The sequence below is a fragment of the Miscanthus floridulus genome, chromosome 2, assembly GCF_019320115.1.
Source record: "Miscanthus floridulus cultivar M001 chromosome 2, ASM1932011v1, whole genome shotgun sequence".
Taxonomy (NCBI): Eukaryota; Viridiplantae; Streptophyta; class Magnoliopsida; order Poales; family Poaceae; genus Miscanthus; species Miscanthus floridulus.
The window spans coordinates 3,837,533-3,845,574 of NC_089581.1; positions in this window are offsets into that span (position 1 = coordinate 3,837,533).

The following is an 8,042-nucleotide window of genomic DNA, read 5'->3' on the forward strand; positions in this document are numbered from 1 at the left end:
CTAAATCACAACAGACGAAAAGCAAGGTGTTAGGGAGAGGCTCTCCAAAAGAAACCTAACCGGCCGGACCTGTAAAGAAAAAATAATCAACGCAAGGGTGCCAGCAAAAGCGGTGTAGCCGCGGTGGCAAAGCATCCACCAAGAACACGTGTTGGCGAGAAAACGTGGTAGCCGCGCCGGGTGGACACGCAGCAAGCCATAACGATCTAGAGATCTGCCTGGCTTCAACGCAGGATCAGTCGATCTTGCGAATTCCATAGCAGGCAATTTATAAGGAGTGAAAGTTTATCAGTAATTTAGAGTGGAACATGCTGGTTTTGCCCAGACAGTTCCAAGTGTGCCGCTCTGGGAGCAGCCAGATGGGAAAATCGACTAAATAGCCGATACAAGAATAAATCGATTGTTAAGGACTGTAATGCTTCGCAGGTCATAATTGATTTTATAGTAACGAATACAATGCACCCAGTTTTAATGATCCTTTCCCTTATTAACATGTATGCGTCAAAGATACATCACTGGCTAAATTAGATTTGATCAATACGTGGTGTAGAGCCAATGAATCCGGTGAAAAGGGATATGCCACGCAAACAATCGACTGTCCGATATAGATAGATCTACGAACTATCTAGATCTAATATATTACCATCAACAGTGAGGTTCGACCGGATCGATGCAGCTACGATGATGATGATAGTCTAGAACCAGAAAATCCATAGAACCGACCATACTTCAATAGGTTCATGAAAGCGTGCCATATCTGTGAAGGCATAGGCGAATCGGCTAAAATAGCTGATTCTGGTAGAAAAGGGATTACAACATTGTGAACAATCGACTGCTTAATATGGATAGATCTATAAACTCATCAAATCTAACATGTTATCCTTAACAGTGAGGTTCGACCGGATCGATGACAACCATGATAAAGATAGCAGATCAAACCTTTAAAATAAACAGATCTATTCACATTTAACAGAATTATGAAGACACACTATAAGCGTTAAAGTATGGGCAATCGGCTATTTAGCAGATGCAGGCATAGCAAACAACCAAGGTCACGCCTAGTCAAAAGCAAATCTACCAACTAGCATACTCCGATTTAAAGTGCTAACAGTGGGGATCGACCGGATCGTTACAGCCATAATAGCGAGCTATAGACCAGATTCAACTAGCTAATAAACCTTCTCAAGATCAGACATGCCTTAGCCACGTACTATGCACGATCAAGATCGAAGTAGAATGACCAATAAGACATAATCTATTGTTTAAAGTAAGAACCATCGCAATGTGACAAAATAAATGATGCATTAAAAGGATGTGAGGCCGATCTAGATCGATCTCGATCAGGCAGGTTGATATTGCTGAAACTAATAACAACAAGAACATCAGCAAAATTGGTAACTTAATAAATCTACCTAAAGGATGCCACCCTTAGGTAGAGCCGATAACTTGACCTTAATCTAATTCGAGCGGTGGAGGTCGTACTTAACCGATGCAGCTGTACTTGAACTAGATAAGGATCGATAACTAACTTATACTAGAGCTCGAAAGAGGTCGGCCAAACCGATGCAGCCTTATAAACACAAGTATAAGCCATGATGGTACTTACAGACAAGCCGGAGGTCGACTGGATCGATGTAGCCCACTTGTTGAAGAACTCGTCGAGATCTATAGTACTCCAACTCCTAAGGGTTAGCGTGAAGCCAAAAAAAGTAATTGGTATTGATTGATTTGATCCCTCTTACAATAGCCGGGGTCCAATATTTATACCCAGAATTTAAACATAAATCCTACTCAAACACGACTTATTACGATCTTTGAAATAAAAGAAAATATTCCTAATTTAAGATAACTTGGACCCTAATCCTTTTTGTAGAGTCCAACATATTTTCCTCCCCCGACGCCATCTGTACATAATCTATTGATGTTATCTACTAACATCATCTATAAAATAACTGATTTCCGATACCGCATCAAAATCGGCTGATATCGATTCACATCTGATCGATCCCTTGATGATACAATCTTGGAAGATTTGAGTTTCCGTGTTCTTCTGTTTCTAAATTTTGTTGTAAACACATGCCCCCCAATTTTGGGATAAAAATGATTTTATTCTATCTATTTACCCGCTCACCGTGTCACAACCGTTCATTCCTAAATATACGCGTGACTTCTGATTTCTCGGTCCAAATTTTGTATAATACCTCAACAGTATCATTTCCAACTTACTCGGCCCATTTGTTTTCCTCTTCTTTCTCAAGCAAGCCTCAACAACCAAAGCCGCCATCATCAAGGCCTTAACTCTAGCAAATCATCTGCTCTGTCAAGCTATTATTCAAGTAACCTTCCTCAGATTTAGATCCATCCTGGCTACAATGGCGAATAGTGACCACGTCCCTGAGGTATGCTTTCAAGTTTCCCGTCTTCCAAGTATCAGTTGTTACCCTACGTTTCCTTTCTTCTTAAATCTATTTTATCTGGTTTCTAGAAGATGAGGAACGAGATTTTGATTCCATCGGCGGTTACTCCCAATGTCTATTATGTTGGGCCTATGGGTGATCCAGATCTATCTGATTTTATCAGTTAAGAAACTAACTGAATCCCCTTCAAACAATCTGTAGTATATTTGTCTTCTTGGAACATCAAAACCCCCTTTAGAAACTGGTGTAAATTATCTAAGGGATTGAGAGATTGGTTTCGCAAAGTGTCAGACAAAAAGGGCGGAGGCTGGGAAGTTTACGATTTAAGCCAATGCCTGACACTTTCACTGTCTGGAATGGAGAGAAATGATTGACTCCAATGGCTGGGAAGTTCAATAGTGCATGAACTATGGTGAAGCTACATCAGCCATAACAATCGCTATTGACGTAGGCCATCTCTTCAAGAAATTCTACAGAGGATTTGATGCAAACATCTTCACTTGGCTGCCTTATGATAAAGATGAAGATAATGAACTAGTTCTGCCAGTCAAATTTCAGTTTGAATCAGGCTATTCAGATGAAATAGCTGCAACAATCTTTAGTTGCATCATCAAACATTATGTACTACCAGCTGAATTTCACCATGACCGTGGCAAAATGGCTACTGGTTATTTTCTCCCTAGAAAATCTTCCAACTTATGAATTCTACAATCCTTGCTTCATGGCTCGTCAATTCAGCCTTGGTCAGCTACCTCCTCAACTCTTCTTCAAGAATACACTAAAGCCAAGAGAATGTATTAGTGAAGTAATGGAAACTTCCAGAGTCTTTCAACTAGGATCGTATCTTCCCTCCTTTTGCTTGCATGACTAGACAAGAGTCACCTTCTCTTCCAACCTATTTGACTCCTGGTGGCAAGAGTGGTATTCCCACTATCTTCTGTAGGCCAATTCATCCTAGCTGCATAGCTCTAGATGAAGATTTTGCTTCTGACATGTGAGGTAACTAGCTAACTCTTTTCCGTCCATAAAGATCATCTACTAAAGTCTTTCTGTCAACTTATCTAACAGAACTCCCTTGTAGGATGCTAAATTGAATCCTCCAATTGTGGATAGAAAAGGGCATGCTATAGAGTACTATCCACCGTGTCCAGCCTCAAGACTAGGATCAACTGCACCTACACTAAAGAAGCTAATGAAAACCTAGGCTGCTCCTACAATCATAACGTATCAATCTTCAAAATGCAAGGCAGCCCAAGGGGTAGCCCAAAAAACCACTACTAGGAAAAAACTTCACAGAACAAGACCATCAACTGCTTAGGTAAAACAATTTATCCTCTTCTCAAAATTATATTCAACTTCTAATTCTGATTCTTTTCTCATAGTTGTCAACTATTGCCTCCCAATCTGCTCTGGGTGCTGAACTATTATCCCAGGCATTTAAATTAGCACCAACCAAACCTTCATCAGTTGATCCTCAAAAGGAGCCGATTCCAGTTGAAACAACCAATGCTTCCAAGACAGTAGAAGATGAGAACCCTTCCACTTTACTCCCTGAGGAAATATCCAGCGCAAGAACAGAATATGAACAATCCATCAACAGAAGGCGACCTGATTAATGTTGACACTCAGACTATCAATTCCCTAGTCCAGCAAACAATTAATGGTCAGAAAAATCATATATCTATTTTATCCTTCTACAGCAATCATGAATTGAAAAATCTCCCTTGATGTTTGTAGGTACCAATGTTGAAAGTTCAGAGCCGATTCAACCAGACACCATTGGTGCATCATCAGTTGTTCCTTCTCCTTAGATAGAAGCTACCCTAGAAAAGGTACTGTATCTACTTCACCATTTATCTCATCATCAACTGATCTGATCCTTTTAACAAGATTTCCTTTACTCATATGTAGGTACTTAGTTCTCTAGTTCTGAGCTACTCCTTCAATTTTGAAGAGTACATAGATGAAGGCAAGATCCGTTCATCCACCACCTCTCTCCAAGAGACTTTATCAGAAGAGACCAGAAATCGGCTAAGGGATATATTACCGATGCTTGAGAAAGATATAGCCAATTTAGTCCAAGATGCAAACTTAATACAAAGAATCTTCTTAGCTATTAGGGATAATTGGTCCCTAGATCTCATCGAAGCTCTGACTCCTTTATCTATCATCGAAGATCAAGCTCTGAAGGTGAGAAAAGCTTAGAGGAATCTGTCTGACCGTGAAGCTTTGATGGCCAAGAAGTATTCCAATAAACAAGAAGCCAGGGAGCTAGCGCAACTGATTGACAATCTGAAGAATTCCTCTTCCAGAATTGAACCAGAGTTGAACCAGTTGAGAGCTAGGCGTGCTTAACTTGAGAGAGAACTAGAAAGTGTGAAGGCCACCATCAATTGCCATGAGTCCAACTTGGTTCAGATCCCCAACGCCATCAAATAGAAGAAACAAGAGATGATGACGAAGGTCAAAGAAGGTAAAGCTATCCGCAAGTAGCCTTGAGAACATTCCTGGTTCAGCCGAAGGAGACAAGCAACAAATTGCAGAGGTTGATGCTATTCAGGCTAAAAGCTTTGAAGGCAATTCCGAGATACTTTAAATTTGTGATGTCACTACTTGTAATACATATATCTCATGTGAAACTAATAAGAACCATATTTCCCGCTGATCTATTGTATTTCTTGTCTCGGCTAAAGAACCAATTTGAAAAGCCGATTCCAAACCTCTGACCTTAATCCAATTAAGTCTAAAAACAAGGCCTTCATTAAGAAAACTCCTCAATCTTCTGTCCTCGGTTATCAACGCTGCATTCTCTTTAGCATTAGTTTGACGCCATGCTGGCAGGTAAGATGAACTCCAAAAAAACCCTTCTTTTAATTTCCACTGTCTTTGCCTTGATATCTTATTTGTTTCTATGATCGCCAGCCCTGACGATGCAGTTGGAGGACCTCTAGCTGGCGGCAAACGTGGCTTCGGTGGTCATCAATGCTCAGGGCCCCTTCATTAATGCCCACCTCCATGATGTGCCAGCCCATGTCTAGGAGATCGCCCTACATGGCATTCGTCGTGGTGCATCGGTGGCGCTAGCTGCGGTGTAGGTTCAGACCGGGTACGAGCTCCATACCATGGAGACTGGTTTCTCGATGGGTGAGGCCCCAAGGAGCACAAGGAGTTAATCGAGGACTTCGTCGATGCAGCGGAGGCCATCGTGGACATTACATCCGCTCAGAATGTGATAAACAATGTCTTTGACTAGTTTGTACTTAGGGCAAACTAATCAATGAATAAAGTCTTCTATTTTTCTATGATCGTATCTCAGTGTACTTTCTACAATGTCTTGTGTATACCATAATAGTTTCTGTGTTGGTTTTTTGCTCTACAAGTGATACATATCGTATCGGCTTTTCCCCTTTTTGGGGAAATTTTGGAGCTAAAGGCGATACCCTTCTGGAACCGGCTATTAGAGCCGATGACTGAATAAATCGGCTATCAAGTATTAATCCAAATGCTAGGATAATATTCCTTCAGACATTTTCCATTGATCGCTTCTTGATAGGTTGTACCAGAACTCTTTAGACCAAAGATCATTACAACCCATTCAAATCAGCCGATTGCACCAGGGCACCTGAAAGTTGTCTTCCTTAGCCATTATATTCTGCATTGTCGCCCATAAAAACTAATAACCTTATGCCCAACTACTGCATTTACCAACATATTGGCTATCAGCATCGGATAACCATCCATGGGTGTAGCTTTGTACAAATCTCTAAAATCGATGCAAACTCTTAACTTCCCATTTTTCTTATACACAGGAACAACACTCGATATCCACTCTGCATATCGACATGGTCAGAAAAATTTCGCTCCTAGTAATCCTTCAGTCTCCCTATTGACATCATCAAGAACATTTAGGTTAAATCTCCTCGGAGCTTGTTTAAACGGCTGATATCTAGGTTTAATTAGCAACCGATGCTCAACAATTGATCGATCTAGACCAGGCATCTCATATTATTCCCAAGCAAAACAATATTTGAATTCCTTTAATAAATCTATCAACTCTTGCTTATACTCAGGATCCAACTTAGCACTCACATACATCGGCCTAGGCCTTATCTCTAGGACCAATATCTGTCTCCTCTAATTCATTGGCCGACGTAAAGCCATGTCCTAGTTTACCATCTGTACCATCTATTGGATTATCCATTAAAATAAACTCTCAGAGCCGACTACTTAGATCGGCTCTTGGCTTTCATCATTTATTTTAATGAAGCCTCCTTCCTATAGTTTGCTAGAAAAACATTCGAAGTCTTCTAGTTCCCAATACATTGGATCAACTATTGCTATACTCACAGAATCATCAGCATGAACCAGCTCGACATCATCTCCATGCTACTGAATCAAGCATTGATGCATAGTCAATGGTACACAATAATTTGCATGAATCCAATCATGACCAAGGAGTAAACTGTATGATCCTTTTCCATCAATGATGAAGAATGTGGTGAGCAAAGTCTTACTTTTGATTGTCAATTTGACATTTATTGCCCCCTAGTATTGGATGCATTATCCCCAAAATCCTTAAGCATCATGTCGATCTCAATCAAATCTCCTGGTCCCTTTTCAAGCTTGTGAAAAGTAGTATAAGGCTTAAGATTAACAGAAGCACCTCCATCCACCAACATTTTGCTCATCGGCTTCCCATCAACGAAACATTTTACATATAAAGCTTTTAAGTGCCAATGCTTGACTGGCTTATCGAATATAGCTTGTTGTATAACTATCAACTTGGAAACTATCTCCTCATACTCCAATTCATCAAAATCTAAATAGACTTCTTGGTCTGCTAGAGCTCTAAATTATGATGGCAACAAAAAAGCCATTTGAATATTAGCCGATGGTTGACCCCTATCGGATATTTGTTTAGCACACCACACTTGAGGTCTACCAGATGCCTGAGCCTGTTCTAGCTCTTTATTCCTTAGGCATTGTATCCTTCTTTTTGGCTTCTTGTCAAACCTTCTGGACATCATTGCCCTTCCTGCCAAACATATTCTTCCTCATCACCCTCTTCTTCATAATTAGCCTAGTTTTGATCAACAACTCGCTTCCCGAGCCGATCATGAACACTTTTATTTTTTAAGCGTCGATCCATATTATTATGATGGTACTCATTTTTAGCACGGATAGACCGGCGGTTGGCTTGAGATTGCCTAAACTCTCAATATTGTTCACTACACTCTGGGCAATTATTTCTGGTAGGCAATTTCATACCTTCATTCCAATAATGTCTGAAAAAGGACAATTCCAATGTGATTCAACTTGTTTTCTTTCATACCTCTGCTCTTCTTGTTGACGCTGGTATTCTTTCTCTTCTAACCAACTGTTTACACCAAAATTTGGAAGAAGAGTCGTAGGGACTTAAAAGCTCCCAAGATCATATCATCAAGGAATCAATTGCATGTAGATTAGAATCAGCTGATTCGAATGCAACACTGAAATCGACTTTCTTCAGGTAGCACCAGTACGATCGGCACCAGGACAAAGCATGTTGGACTCTACAAAAAGGGAAAGATTAGAGTCCACGTTATCTTAAATTAGGAATGTCTTCTCTAGGGCCAAAGATTGTGG